The sequence below is a fragment of the Hyperolius riggenbachi genome, chromosome 6, assembly GCF_040937935.1.
Source record: "Hyperolius riggenbachi isolate aHypRig1 chromosome 6, aHypRig1.pri, whole genome shotgun sequence".
Taxonomy (NCBI): Eukaryota; Metazoa; Chordata; class Amphibia; order Anura; family Hyperoliidae; genus Hyperolius; species Hyperolius riggenbachi.
In genome coordinates, this window is record NC_090651.1 from 389,211,043 (window position 1) to 389,225,458 (window position 14,416).

The 14,416-nt window shown below is 50.7% G+C and overlaps 1 protein-coding gene and 1 long non-coding RNA gene across 9 annotated transcripts in view; one reads left to right on the plus strand and one right to left on the minus strand.

Moving 5' to 3' along the window:
• Positions 1-14,416, minus strand: part of SPACA6 (sperm acrosome associated 6) — a 77,677-nt gene that overhangs the window by 49,203 nt on the left and 14,058 nt on the right. For 5 of the 7 annotated variants that reach the window (XM_068242021.1, XM_068242019.1, XM_068242020.1 and 2 more), the window contains exon 1: positions 16-91. The exons of 1 other annotated variant lie outside the window; for it this stretch is intronic. The gene's annotated coding sequence lies outside the window, so the exon portion shown is untranslated. Of the gene's footprint in view, positions 1-15; positions 93-14,416 lie in introns of those variants that run through there. One more of the 7 variants, XM_068242015.1, reaches the window with a different exon arrangement.
• LOC137522008 (uncharacterized) overlaps positions 87-14,416 on the plus strand; it is a 291,997-nt gene continuing 277,667 nt past the window's right edge. For both annotated transcript variants that reach the window (XR_011022251.1, XR_011022250.1), the window contains exon 1: positions 87-265. This is a non-coding gene — a long non-coding RNA (uncharacterized lncRNA). The remainder of the gene's footprint in view (positions 266-14,416) is intronic.

Consider the following 14,416-nt stretch of genomic DNA (forward strand, 5'->3'; position numbering starts at 1 on the left):
GGGGCTCCTGTATACCTAGAATTGCCAGTAGTGGTTCCTGTATACCCTGGTAGGGGAATTCAGTTATAAACAGGTCACATGGTCACTTTCCTCCAATCACTGGAGAGCTGCTGCCAACTGACATTTTCCCTGAAGAGTTTGTGGTTGCCAAGCATTGCAGGACAGAGAGGATGAGGCCTGGATGGCCGACATGCTTCCTCAGCAGCACCAGGACCGCCTCCAGGGGGCGCTGCCAGTAGCCCTGTATGCTAGAGACCTGCATTGGGTCGGTACCCGTATTGATTGTTATTGCAGGTGCGGGTGGGGTTGTGGGAAGTGAAAGGCAGCATAAGACAATTCTGGATCTCTTGCTTCCCAATATCTGTGATGGATGCTGGGAGCAGAATGCTTAAAGAAAACCTGTACTGAAAATAAAAGTCAAAATAAGCATACACAAGTCATACTTACCTTCCATGTAGTCTACTCCTCAGTGTCTTTCTCCTGTCCCGCGTCCTATTTGTTCACTATAATCAAGGGAATTTTCCGTCCTCCATTTTGAAAATAGCCATTACCCCATAACAGCTTTCTGGTCAGCACACAGTTAAACTGTAACATCGCCCACTTGAGCCATAGGGAAACATGGACATTACCTGGTACATCAGTTTTCCTCTCAGCTATAACTGACAGCAACTGATATATTTCAGATCTGACAAAATATTGTCAGAACTGGAAGGGATTATTGTCAGAAGAAAATGGTGAGCTTCTGAGAGGAACTGATGGCAAGGTAACTATGTAATGTTCATTTGAAGTTACCTCATGTGTTTATTTTAAAAAATATTTTTACTCAGTACAGGTTCTCTTTAAGTGCTGTGCTTGCTGGACTTTGAAATTTTTTTTGGAACAATTTTTCATGCAACGTTTTCATCGCACGTTTAATGGCTGTTTCCGCACTTTTTTTACCGCATGCGGAAAATTTTAGTGAATGTGGAAAAAATGCGGATTACCGCTGGCGGTTATATTTGCGGTAAAAAATCCTTTACCGCTTGCCTCATTGTGAATAGAGCCCATTGTGTGCCTGCAGCCAGGAGCGCTCTGCGCATGTGCATGACATCATGATTGACATTGTGAGCGTGCGCAGAGCTCTCCTGGCTACAGACGTGCTGTCACGGAGGCAGAGCCTGTGCAGTACGGCCAGGGAGAGGCTGAGGGGGGTTGGAGGAGAATGGGGGGCGGTGGGCATGAGGACTGCTTCACCCCCCAATGTTTAAAATGTATGTTAGCTCCAATATCCTTTAAAGCAAGTCCAATGCTGAGCACAGCCCCCCCCCATTGCTGAGTGCGGCCCCCTCTCCACATCGGGGCCGCGCAGCTCTTCTCCTTGCAGTCATGGGCGCACAAGAGATGGGCAAGCATGGCCACTTATGTGCAGTAGGGCGGAGCCCACAGTTCCGTGCTACTGAGTAGTGTTGTCCGTATCATTAACGATTCAGATCTTTGATCCGAATCTCTTTTGTGAGTCGAATCATCCGAATCATCAAAATGAGTGATTCGGATCGCAAAGAGGGCGGGGCCAGGATCGGCACACCCCCCTCTCAGCGGGCAGCGGGGTCCTGGATGCAGAGCAGAAATGGATCGCTCAGTTGGATGGGAGGCAGCCTTGCAGGGACAGATATGTGTAGAGAGCACACATACTGGCTATAATATGCTGCTCATTACAGGCTGTCTGTTCCGTAGTTGTGCACAGTGATCACATTGGAAGCTTTTGGCTCAGCTCAGTAACGTTACAGGCAGCATGCTGGGCTAGGACAGGGCAGGCACTGTGATTGCAGCGCAATATGATCCTCCTGCACTTCTCTAAACAGCTGCACTTCACTTCTGGGACTGCTTTGGGGAATGCTTTCTGTCACTGTGCGACGTTTGCATGGAAAGTACACAGATGAACATATAGGTGAAATATATGTAAAGTATATGATTGCAGCATGTGGGTATTGTGTGCAAACATTTCTGCTCTCTGCTCCTCCCTTCTCTGTCCACTCCCTGCCCTCTGTCCATCTTCTCCCCTTCTCTGTGTGTCCTCCCCCCTCCCCTTCTCCTGTCCTGCTAGTCATTTCACCCCCGAATGCTTCCCTTGTAAAATGATCCGAGATTCGGATCAAAGATCCGGATCTTTTCAATGATCCGATTCGAATCATCCGGATCATTGAAAAGATCCGAACTTCCCATCTCTACTGGGGCATGCTCTGTTAGGCCTGGTGCACACCAGAGGAGTTTTTCTGAGCGTTTTGAGTTTTTAAATCTGCTGCTAATGTTATCCTATGTGTCTGTGCACACTGGAGCAATGAGGTTTTGTAAAAAACCCCATAGCATTACCTTGGGAAGAGCTTTTAAAACCTCTAAAAGCTCTTCCCAATGTAATGCTATGGGGATTTTTACAAAACCTCATTGCTCCAGTGTGCACAGACACATAGGATAACATTAGCAGCAGATTTAAAAACTCAAAACGCTCAGAAAAACTCCTCTGGTGTGCACCAGGCCTTAGAGGGGAGGGGTGGGAGGAAAGCTCTGTCTGTTATAGTGTTGTCCGGATCATGAACGATTCGGATCTTTGATCCGAATCTATTTTATGAGTCGATCATCCGAATCATCAAAATGAGTGATTCGGATCGCAAAAGGGGCGGGGCCAGGAGCGACACGCCCCCTCTCAGCGGGCAGCGGGGTCCTGGAAGCAGAGCAGAGATGGATCGCTCTGTTGGATGGGAGGCAGCCTTGCAGGGACAGGTAGATGAGAGAGGGGACATCGGTGCCACTGCCAGATATGTGTAGAGCACACATACTGGCTGCAATGTGCTGCTCATTATAGGCTGTCTGTTCCGTATTTGTGCACAGTGATCACATTGGAAGCTTTTGGCTCAGCACAGCTCAGTAACTTTGCAGGCACTGTGATTGAAAGGCAATATAATTCTCCTGCACTCGGCACTAAACAGCTGCACTTATCTTCTGGGAATGCTTTCTTTCACTGTGCGACCTTTTCTTTCAAAGTGTACAGATGAACATATAGGTGAAATGTAAAGTAGTAGAAGGAAAAAACACAGAGAGATCCGGGAGCCCAATCTGGTGCAATAACGTTAGTATATCAGTGTATGGTATTAGATCTTAAGATATTATACTCACAAAAATGGGTTGCAGCAGAGGCAACCACTCGTATTCGCAAGTGGGGAAGTACCGTCCCCACTCGGCCTTTAGTTTCTGGATGGTCGCTGCTCCAAAAAGTGATTGTGAAATCGAGAGACTCGATTTCAATCTCCCCTCTACCAAAAAGGGGTATCTAAAATCTTGGCAACAAGTAGGAGGCGCCCGGGGTGAGGAGTATGTGATACACAATGTAATTAGGCTACTATAGGTACTCCACAGGGTAGGTCCAACGATATAAGTAATATAAAAAGTAGTCCTACCTTATGGATAAGAAATTTAGTCGAGATTCAATTTAGGCAGATCAATTTAATAAGAGCACTTTAGACAACGCGTTTCATGGCCTCAGCCGCTTCCTCAGGTCAATACAGTGCCTGAAGTGAGTAGTGTACTCGGACACTACTCACTTCAGGCACTGTATTGACCTGAGGAAGCGGCTGAGGCCGTGAAACGTGTTGTCTAAAGTGCTCTTATTAAATTGATCTGCCTAAATTGAATCTCGACTAAATTTCTTATCCATAAGGTAGGACTACTTTTTATATTACTTATATCGTTGGACCTACCCTGTGGAGTACCTATAGTAGCCTAATTACATTGTGTATCACATACTCCTCACCCCGGGCGCCTCCTACTTGTTGCCAAGATATAGGTGAAATATATGTAAAGCATATGACTTCAGCATGTGGGTATTACGTGCAAACATTTCTGCTCTCTGCTCGTCCCTCCTCCCTTCTCTGTCCACTCCCTGCCCTCTGTCCATCTTCTCCCCTTCTCTGTGTGTCCACCCCCCTCCCCTTCTGTCCACAGACCTGTCCTGCTGTTCATTTCACCCCCGAATGCTTCCGGCAGTAAAATGATCCGAGATTCGGATCAAAGATCCGGATCTCTTCAATGATCCGATTCGAATCATCCGGATCATTGAAAAGATCCGAACTTCCCATCTCTAGTCTGTTACTGACTGGGGATATGTGATTGGACAAGAGCTGGAGAATGTTCTAGGTTGGAGGGAGGAGCAGAGAAGCACAGGCCACATGGGACAAGATCTGCTGACAGTGTAGCTGCATCCACAGCCATCCAGCACACATGGAGGAGGATGTTCCGGGGTGTTCTCTAAGCTGGAGGGAGGAGTCACAGAAGCACATGGCAGGCAGAGAAGCACATGGACTGAGAGAGACAGTGTAGCTGCATCCACAGCCATCCAGCAAACATGGAGGAGGATGTTCCGGGGTGTTCTCTAAGCTGGAGGGAGGAGTCACAGAAGCACATGGCAGGCAGAGATGCACATGGACTGAGAGAGACAGTGTAGCTGCACCCACAGCCATCCAGCACACATGGAGGAGGATATTCTGGCATGTTCTCTAAGCTGGAGGGAGGAGTCACAGAAGCACATGGCAGGCAGCGAGACAGGTATGTGTTTGCTGCATATAACAGGACATATTGGGCTCTATTCACAAAGCATCAGCACATTCGGTAATGCTGAAAACTGTTGATTTTACCGATCACCTTCCCACATTCCAGTTCACTAAACTCACCATTGCACAGAAAATAAACATTACCGACTAGTGAGGTGAATTACCGAACTTCTGCCTCATGGGGGAACACTTTTGTGAATTTGGAGAAAAGTGTAAATTACCGGATGAGGCATTGTACTGAAGACAATGATTTTACCCACCTGCCCTTTGTGAATAGAGCCCGTTGGGGCAGATGTATGAACCCAAGTGCCTGCACAATGAAGGGGAAACAATTGCTCTGTCTCTGCTGCTCTTTTCATTTGCTTGTGATAAATCTGCCGCAGTTAGCTTTTGGTTCAGATTGGTGAGTCCTGAGTGCATATACTGTATATCTGTTCTCCCTGCTAGTTGTACTCTGATGCAATTCTGATTTTCTTATTGAATTACGTAGGCCTGGTTCACATTAGCGTTTCCTGTCCTGATCTGATCCGGACCGTATACTGTACAAACGGAACGTACGTTCCGCATAGCAATGCAAAGGCTATGCGGACGTTCAGACGCGTACGTTCCGTACAGTACGGAGCCGGATCGGAGCCGGACTCCGGACACTTTTCCAACATGCGCTATTTTTCGGTCCGGATCATCCGGCCGACGCACCCGGACCGGAGCCTGACTGCACCATCCGGAAATAGAAACCTATGGGGAACGGAAGCACAGAACACACAGGATACAAACACCGGACGTTCTACCCCACTTCCTATGCGTATTCTAGCGGCCATTTCGGATGGGGACACATGGGCAGCAGTGGAGCAGCAGTGACTAAAGTGCTGGAGCTGTTTGGCAGTATGTCGGAGGTGGAGGTGAGGCCTAAACAGCGGAGGACCTGATTCTACAGGTGCACCGTCTGCTGACCCCAACAATTTTATTAGTAATTTCGCTGTTTTTACCACACGGATCCGGATGGCAGCCTGATACATTCCTGATGCAAACGGACCGGATCCGGATCAGAACCATACGGTTCCGATCCGGGTCCTGATCCGATCCGGTCCGTTTGCATGCCAAAACGCAAGTGTGAACGGGGCCTTATTTAGCTGCTGAGCTGCTGTAATGACGGGAACATTGCTTAGCTGCATAGGGTGCGCACACACATTCAGATAGCATTGGCCCAGTTATCTCCCAATTTTACATCTCCCATGAGAGATTACCTACCCAATTTGCTCATATTCTAAACCTGTTACCCTAATGCTACATGGAGGTGGTAAAATCAACCAATCAAGAGTGTGTTGTGTGTGTGTGTGTGTGTGTGTACAGTGTGTGTGAGTGTGTGTGTGTGTGTGTATGTATGTGCGTATGTGCGTATATATATGTGTGTGTGTGTGTGTGTGTGTGTGTGTGTGTGTATGTATGTGCGTATGTGCGTATATATATATGTGTGTGTGTGTGTGTGTGTGTGTGTGTGTGTATGTATGTGCGTATGTGCGTATATATGTGTGTGTGTGTGTGTGTGTGTGTGTGTGTGTATGTGCGTATGTGCGTATATATGTGTGTGTGTGTGTGTGTGTGTGTGTGTAAATATGTATGTGTGTGTGTGTGTGTGTGTGTGTGTGTGTGTGTGTGTGTGTGTGTGTGTATATATATGTGTGTGTGTGTGTGTGTGTGTGTGCGTATATATATATGTGTGTGTGTGTGTGTGTGTGTAAATATGTATGTGTGTGTGTGTGTGTGTGTGTGTGTGTGTGTGTGTGTGTGAGTGTGTGCATATATATATATATGTGTGTGTGTGCGTGTGTGTGTGTGTGTGTGTATGTGTGTGTGTGTGTGTGTGCATATATATATGTGTGTGTGTGTGTGCGTATATGTGTGTGTGTGTGCATATATATATGTGTGTGTGTGTGTGTGTGTGTGTGTGTGCGCGCGCACCCTTAGGGCTGGTGCACACCGGAGCGGTTCATAAGCGTTTTTAAAAAACGCTTGCAGGGGGAAAAACCGCGTGGCTAATGAAAGTGAATGGGATGGTGCTCACCAGAGCGCCTCGTTTTTTCCAAAAACACAAACTCGGGGGCTGCAGCATTTTTTAGATTTCTGAGGCGTTTCTGCCTCAATGTAAAGTATAGGAAAGTGGAAAACCGCTGTGAAAAACGCTAGATCAGAGCAGCTTTCCAGGCGGTTTTCTTACAGTAGCTGTTCAGTAACAGCTTTACTGTAACAACATATGAAATCTGCGACACCAAAAACGCTCCAAAACTGCTAAGCATGTTTAGAAAACCTCTCTACACATGCCTAGAATCGCTCTGAAATCTGCTCCAAAAACCTGTAGCGTTAGCAGATCTGCTAGCGGTGTTTGGTGTGCACTGGGCCTTACATCTGAACATCCTATATAAGAAAACCTCTATGTCCCTGCGTACACCTGTCTCTGTGTAGCGTTGTCCATGCCTTCTGCTAGTGCACATGTGCACAGCACGGACCCAGCCTCACACAGAGACAGGAGGACGGACAGGGAGCCGAGCGGCCGGCTGTGCAGCGGGTGCGCGCGGCGGTGGGTGGAGCGCGCGCGACTTGAAACACAGACCTAGAGCCCGTTTTTAGGTCTACTAGTTATTTATATGAGCCTGGACTCCATGCAGCTCATAGCAGCGGTGGAAGTGTCACCCTGGTCACTACATTGCATGCTGGGAGATGTAGTATATTAATGTGACTACATCTCCTGTGATCACATTAATGTACTACATCTCCCAGCATGCATTGTAGTGGCCAGGACCGTGTCTGCTGGATAAAACAGGGGCCCCTGTCAGGGCTCGCTCCTGATCTCTGGGGATCGGCCTGCACTGTATGGGGCCCGAGTAGTCTGGGGGCCCGGTCACACTCTGTCAGAGCTCAGGCCTGCTCTCTGGGGATCGGCCTGCACTGTATGGGGCCCGAGCAGTCTGGGGGGCCCGGTCACACTCTGTCAGAGCTCAGGCCTGCTCTCTGGGGATCGGTGTCACAGGAGCCCCACTGGCCGTGAACACGCAAAACCGTCCGATCCGATTCTAGCACACAGATTGAGAGCTATGGACGCAATCTGCGTAGAATTGGCGGAGTTTGAGCGTCACGACGCAGTAGGGAGCCTGTGAGGTTACGAAAATACACTTTTACTCCAACCCAGGGGTAGATTTGCCACCATCTCTGTTTTCTATCAGCCCAGAGAAAACTGCTAACTGGCTATAGACCTGTGAAACAAACAACCGGTTAAAACTGTGCAATTCCTATCTATCTATCAAAACAGTAGCGTCCCTTCGGAAGTTTAGGTCTCGTCTGTGTATACTGAATAGAAGGTTTTACTGAGAGGTAAAGACCTTTTAAAAAGCCTTTATTTGTTACAATATAAATAATTAATATATACAGACAATCGTGAACAATTAAACGATGAGAGACAGTGATAACACAGTACATAAAAGAAAAAGGGATAAAAAGAACGAATACTTATGATTCTGTGGAAAGTCCGTTCGGGAAAAGACAAAGTTCCTTTGTTGCAGTTAGTTCGCAATATGGCCGAACCACATGGCCGTTGCTCCGCCTGCAAGATGGCCACTGCTATTTCCCCAAGCAGTGGCAGTCTTTTCGGTATGATGGAAAGTGGGGGAATTGGCTGGGGGTCCTCATGCAATCAGTTTTGAGCACTGACATTTCTGGGCGGAGTCTCAAGCTCAGCCCAGGGGCGTGTCAGGCAGTGAGTTCTCAGGGGAGGAACTTCCAGCCATCCACAAAATATGTCCAATTTCATACCCCGCCGGGGTTTTGTCGCACATGCAAACCGATTTCATATTCAGATTGGGCTGAGAATACACGTTCATAGGACATCAAACTTGCAATATTTGGGGCGCACGGGGACCCCATTATTCATATCTCAGCCCCTGCTCGGGTTACCTGGCTATGTCTAGTATCACCATATTCTACAGAATTAGGGAAACAAAATTATGTAATTTTCATATTCCTCCCATGGATGGTATTTGCAAAATGTGACAAAGTTATCAACACCATGCATTCCATACTCAGTTTAGTCGGTGCCGTCAAGACTGGGAGGAATGTAGGTGTCAATAGACCTCATGCTGTGCTAGCTTCCCCTGTTGAATAGACTCTGTTGGTATTTCAGCTCTGCCCAATTAGCACATTAGTGTCACCAGAGCTTTTCCGGGAGCCTTAACAGGATTTCTTGCTAAACCAGGTTGCTTTAGCCATATGCTAACGCAGGCCCATTCAGCCCTCATGGCAAAAGGGGGGGGGGAAGGCAGGAAGGAAAAACTTCTATTTTAAAAATAAAGAATGTCAGTTTTCCGATCACGGTTGCGATCGGACAATCGGCCGCGAATCCTCGGACGACTGGGCGTCGCCCGGCGTCACACCTCCCCCTTCCCGAGCTCTGCTCAGGGAGGTGTCAACAGGACGCCTTCCGTAGCAGCTATTGGCGCTGTTGGGTCGGGTTCCCCCTGACACCGCGACAGCCCATCAGCGTTTTGGTGTCGGCTGCCTGCTTTGTGTTGGATCGTAAAGTCGTACTGCTGCAATGACAGGCTCCACCGTAGGAGCTTGCCGTTGGTTCCAGCAGTACGGTTTAGCCAACTCAGGGGATTGTGATCAGTGACGATCGTGAAGGAGCGGCCGTACAGATACGACTGCAGTTTCTGTAGGGCCCACACGATCGCCAGGCACTCCTTTTCAGTTGTGGAGTAGGCTACCTCTCGGGGCAGGAGCTTCCGGCTCAGGTAGAGGATAGGGTGTTCATCCCCCTTTCCATCCACCTGGCTGAGGACTGCGCCGAGACCGTAGTCAGAGGCATCGGTTTGCACCACAAACCGACGACTGAAGTCTGGGGCCTGAAGCACAGGGGCGCTTGCGAGGGCCTGCTTCAAGGCCTGGAAGGCATTCTCGCAAGCGGGGGTCCAGCTAACAACCTTGGGGTGCTTCTTGCTAGTGGCATCGGTCAGGGGCTTCGCCAGTGTACTATAGGCGGGAACAAATTTCCTATAGTAGCCGGCGGTCCCCAGGAACGCCTGGACCTGCTTTTTCGTGATAGGTCGAGGCCATGCCAGGATGGCGTCCACCTTTCCCGTGTCAGGTTTCAGGGTGTTACCCCCCACCCGGTGACCTAAGTACTGCACCTCGGTCATGCCAATCTGACACTTACTCGGTTTAACCGTCAGATTGGCCATGGCCAGCCTCTCTAGTACCTGGGACAGGTGTTTGAGGTGTTCTTCCCAGGTGGGGCTGAACACCGCAATGTCATCCAGATACGCTACAGCGAACCCTTGCATTCCCTCTAGCAGGTCGTCCACGGCCCGCTGAAACGTGGCGGGGGCGTTCTTCATCCCAAAGGGCATCATCGTGAACTCGAAGAGGCCGAAAGGGGTGATGAAGGCCGACTTTTGCCTCGCGTCAGGTGCAAGTGGTATCTGCCAATACCCCCGGCTCAGATCCATGATTGATAGGTACCTGGCTGATGCCAGTGTATCTAGCAGCTCATCAATGCGAGGCATGGGGTAGGCGTCTGTAGTGGTGATGGCGTTCAGTTTCCTGTAGTCTACGCAGAACCGAGTTGTCTGGTCCTTCTTGGGGACCAGGACAACAGGGGCTGCCCAGGCACTACTGGACTTTTGAACCACCCCTAACTCCAGCATCTCCCTCACCTCCTTCTGCATGTCCGCCTGTACCTCGGGAGAGACACGGTAAGTGGACTGCCTGATGGGGGGATGGGTACCTGTATCTACCCCATGCACCGCCATACTGGTCCGCCCCGGGATACCGGAGAAGGTGTGCTGGTACTGGCCCAGCACCTTCTGTAACTGCTCTTGCTGGGCTGAGGCGAGCTGTGGATTGACGTTTAGGTCGCCGTCCACATCTCGTACGTCAGCCAGCAGGTCTAACAGGGGGTCTGCCTCTCCCTGCTCTAACCGGCTGCACACTGGCAGCGCATACTGGGTCCTGTCATGGTGGGCCTTCAGCATGTTTACATGAAAGCTCTTCTGCTTCCTGCCCCCCATGTTCACTAGATACGTCAGAGGGTTTAACCGCTGCACTACAGTAAAAGGCCCCTCCCAGGCTGCTTGCAGCTTGTTCTGCCTCACGGGAAGAAGGGCATATACCTTGTCACCCACATCAAATGACCGCTCTCCAGCAGTGCGGTCGTACCATGCTTTTTGTTTGGCCTGAGCCTGGGCCAGGTTGTTGGTCACTACTGCGGACAGGGACTCCATTTTGTCCCTGAACTTGAGGACGTAATCGACCACGGAGACATCAGTGGGGTCGCCCTTGCCCTCCCATGTCTCCCGCATCAATTGTAAGGGTCCTCGGACATTCCTCCCATACAGGAGTTCAAACGGGGAAAACCCGGTTGACTCCTGCGGCACCTCCCTGTACGCAAACAACAGATGAGGCAGGTATCGTTCCCAGTCCCCACCTTGCGACTCAACAAACGTGGTCAGCATTTGCTTCAGCGTCCCGTTGAACCGTTCACACAGTCCATTGGTCTGCGGGTGGTAGGGACTGGAGACAATGTGCGTCATGTGTATCTTTTTGCACAGGGCCTCCATGAGTTCGGACATAAACTGGGATCCCTGATCGGAGAGCATCTCCGCAAGGAACCCGACTCGGGAGAAAATGTTAAGTAGCGCGTCTGCTACCTTGTCCGCCCTCAGGGAGGAAAGCGCCATGGCCTCAGGATAGCGGGTGGCGTAATCCACCACCGTCAGGATGTACCTTTTGCCACTGCTGCTGGGAGTGGGCAATGGTCCAATTATGTCGACTGCCACTCTGTGAAAGGGCTCACCTATGATTGGCAGTGGACACAAGGGAGCCTTGCGGGGGTTCCCAGCCCGTTTTACCTTTTGGCAAACAGTACATGAGCGGCAATAGTTGGTCACATCGATCCGCATCCTGGGCCAGTAGAAATGACCCTGGATACGGTCAAGTGTCTTGTGGATTCCCAAGTGCCCTGCCAGGGGAATGTCATGTGCGGACTTCAGCACATGCCCCCGGAAGGCACTGGGTACCACAAGCAACTTGGTACCCACACTTGTTTCACCTTCGGTGGGCTGTACAGGCTCGCTGTACAGCTTACCACCTTCCCAATATACCTTGAAGGTATCTTCATTCGTGAGGGGCTCCGAAGCCTGCCTTCTGAGTGCCTCGAGGCTAGGGTCAGTCTGGAGTGCTTGCACAAATGCAGCACTCTCGCTCTCAGCCAGCTGGCCCGTGGCATATGCAGTTAGTGGCTGAAGGCTACCATCCCTGTGGTCAGAGGAGGGGGAGGAGGCCGGAACCTCTTCCACCTGCTCTGAGCCCAGGTTCTGAGCAGCGCGGCTGCGTGTTACTGCCAGTACAGGTACACCTTCAGACTGGCACATACTGGCATTACTCACATCCTGGCTGCATGCATGAATTACAGTGACAGGTACAACAACATTTTCATCACAAACAATCGGTATATCAAACACAGGTACTATTGGACTCGGTACCCCTGGACTGGGCACATTCAACCCACCTCCCCCCTGTTCTTGCCCCTTGGTGCAAAGTACCTTAGTGTGGGCGGAGAGTCCGTCTCCCTCCTGGCAGTCTGAGGGGCTTGGGGCAGGTTCATAATAGGACACAAGCTTGCCCAGGTCGGTCCCCAACAAAACTGGGACCGGCAGTTGGTCCAGGACCCCAACAACCTTCTCTTGAACCCCCACCCCCCAATCGATGGACACCCGAGCCTGGGGAATGCGAGAAAGAGTGCCCCCCACTCCAGTGAGGGTAAGGTATTTGTCAGGGAGGATATTTTCCGTCGGGACCAGGTGCGCACGCACCAGGGTGACATCCGCTCCAGTGTCGCGGAAACCGGTAACAAGCTGGTCGTTCACTGTAACCAGCTGGTGGTTGCTCGTAGCGGAGTGGATCCCTCTCCCACCTGCGAACATGACGTTGTTGGGTGCTCCCGGCTGGGGTGCGCTGGCTGGCGGCAGTTGCCGTGGGCGAGGTGTAGGTGGTGCAGGAGCTGGCGCGGTCTGCCTCCGCTCCGGGCAGTTAAACTTCATGTGTCCGGGCTTGCGGCAAAAGTGACAGGTGATGCCCTCTGTTACTGCAGGCCTGGACGCAGCAGCTGCGCTGGAGGGCCTCTGGGGCGCACGGCTCACAGAGGTAGGAGAGTCTGCAAAATTGTGGGACTGACCTCCTCTCCAGCTAGATGGGGCAGTCCTGCGGGTCTCCGGCACCCTGGTCGTTGCAAAGGTCTCAGCGAGGTCTGCAGCGACCGTCGCTGACGCCGGTCGGCGCTCCAGCACAAACTGGCGTACATCAGCCGGGCAAATGTTCAGAAACTGCTCCAGGACGATTAAGTCCTCCAGGACACCGTAAGACCCTTTAGTGAGGCCTAGCGTCCACTGGCGGAGTGTGGTGAGCAGACTGCTGACCACATCTTGATAAGAATCAGTAGATTTTTTCTGCCAGGACCTGAACCTTTTCCGGTAGGCTTCTGGCGTCAGCTGGTACTTAGTGATTATAGCCTCCTTTATAGCGGTATAATCATTGTCCTTTTCCACAGGCAGCTCTGAGAAAGCATCAAGCGCTTTGTAGCGCAGCAAGGGTGTCAGATGTCTGGCCCACTGGTCTTGGGACAGACGATACTGACGGCAGGCCTTTTCGAAAGACCTCAAAAACAAGTCAATGTCAGTGTCTTTTTCGATAATAGCAAATTTAAATTTTGCACTTACTGGAGCGGCAGTCCCTTCAGCAGGGAGGCTGGGCGTTGAACTCCGGCTGGCTTGCTGCACTTTCGCCATGTTCAGCTCATGCTGTCGTCTCTCCCGCGCCTCTGCAGATTGGCGTTCCTCTCGCTTTTGCTCCGCCATGTACTGCAGGTACTTGTCCACATCAGTTTCCATCAGCTTTTGCAATGCCTGCTGCATTACTGGATCAACATAACTGGACAGTCCAGTACTGGCCGGTTCCAGGCGAGTACTTTCAGGGGTTCTGGGGTCGGGGATCACACTGACAGCCTCCTGCGTATCTGTTGCCGCATTGCCCGCGGGTTGCTCAACCTCGGTACGCACAGGATCTTCAGTCTCTGGTTCCCCTCGACTTGCGTTAGATGAGCCGGTGTCCTCCACAGTGGACACCTCCAGCGTCCGCAGATTCTGGCTATCCCATCGGTACAAGTCCGTTATCAGGTCCTGCTGTTTCTTGCCGCGGATGTCCATGCCTCTCGCCTCGCACAGACTCTGCAGGTCGGATAGGACCATGACCTTGTAATTCCCGGACATTTCCATGCCAAATAAAAGAAAACTTAGGGGAGGGGTACTGGTTACACAGTCTCTCTGTATATATGAAAAATATATTGCACTCAGTCACTACCAACGAATTAGTTCGTTTCTCGATAGGGCTAATTCGATAGCCCTACCTGAGATACTATCAGCACACACAGATCCCAAACGCTGCCGACCACTGTCACAGGAGCCCCACTGGCCGTGAACACGCAAAACCGTCCGATCCGATTCTAGCACACAGATTGAGAGCTATGGACGCAATCTGCGTAGAATTGGCGGAGTTTGAGCGTCACGACGCAGTAGGGAGCCTGTGAGGTTACGAAAATACACTTTTACTCCAACCCAGGGGTAGATTTGCCACCATCTCTGTTTTCTATCAGCCCAGAGAAAACTGCTAACTGGCTATAGACCTGTGAAACAAACAACCGGTTAAAACTGTGCAATTCCTATCTATCTATCAAAACAGTAGCGTCCCTTCGGAAGTTTAGGTCTCGTCTGTGTATACTGAATAGAAGGTTTTAC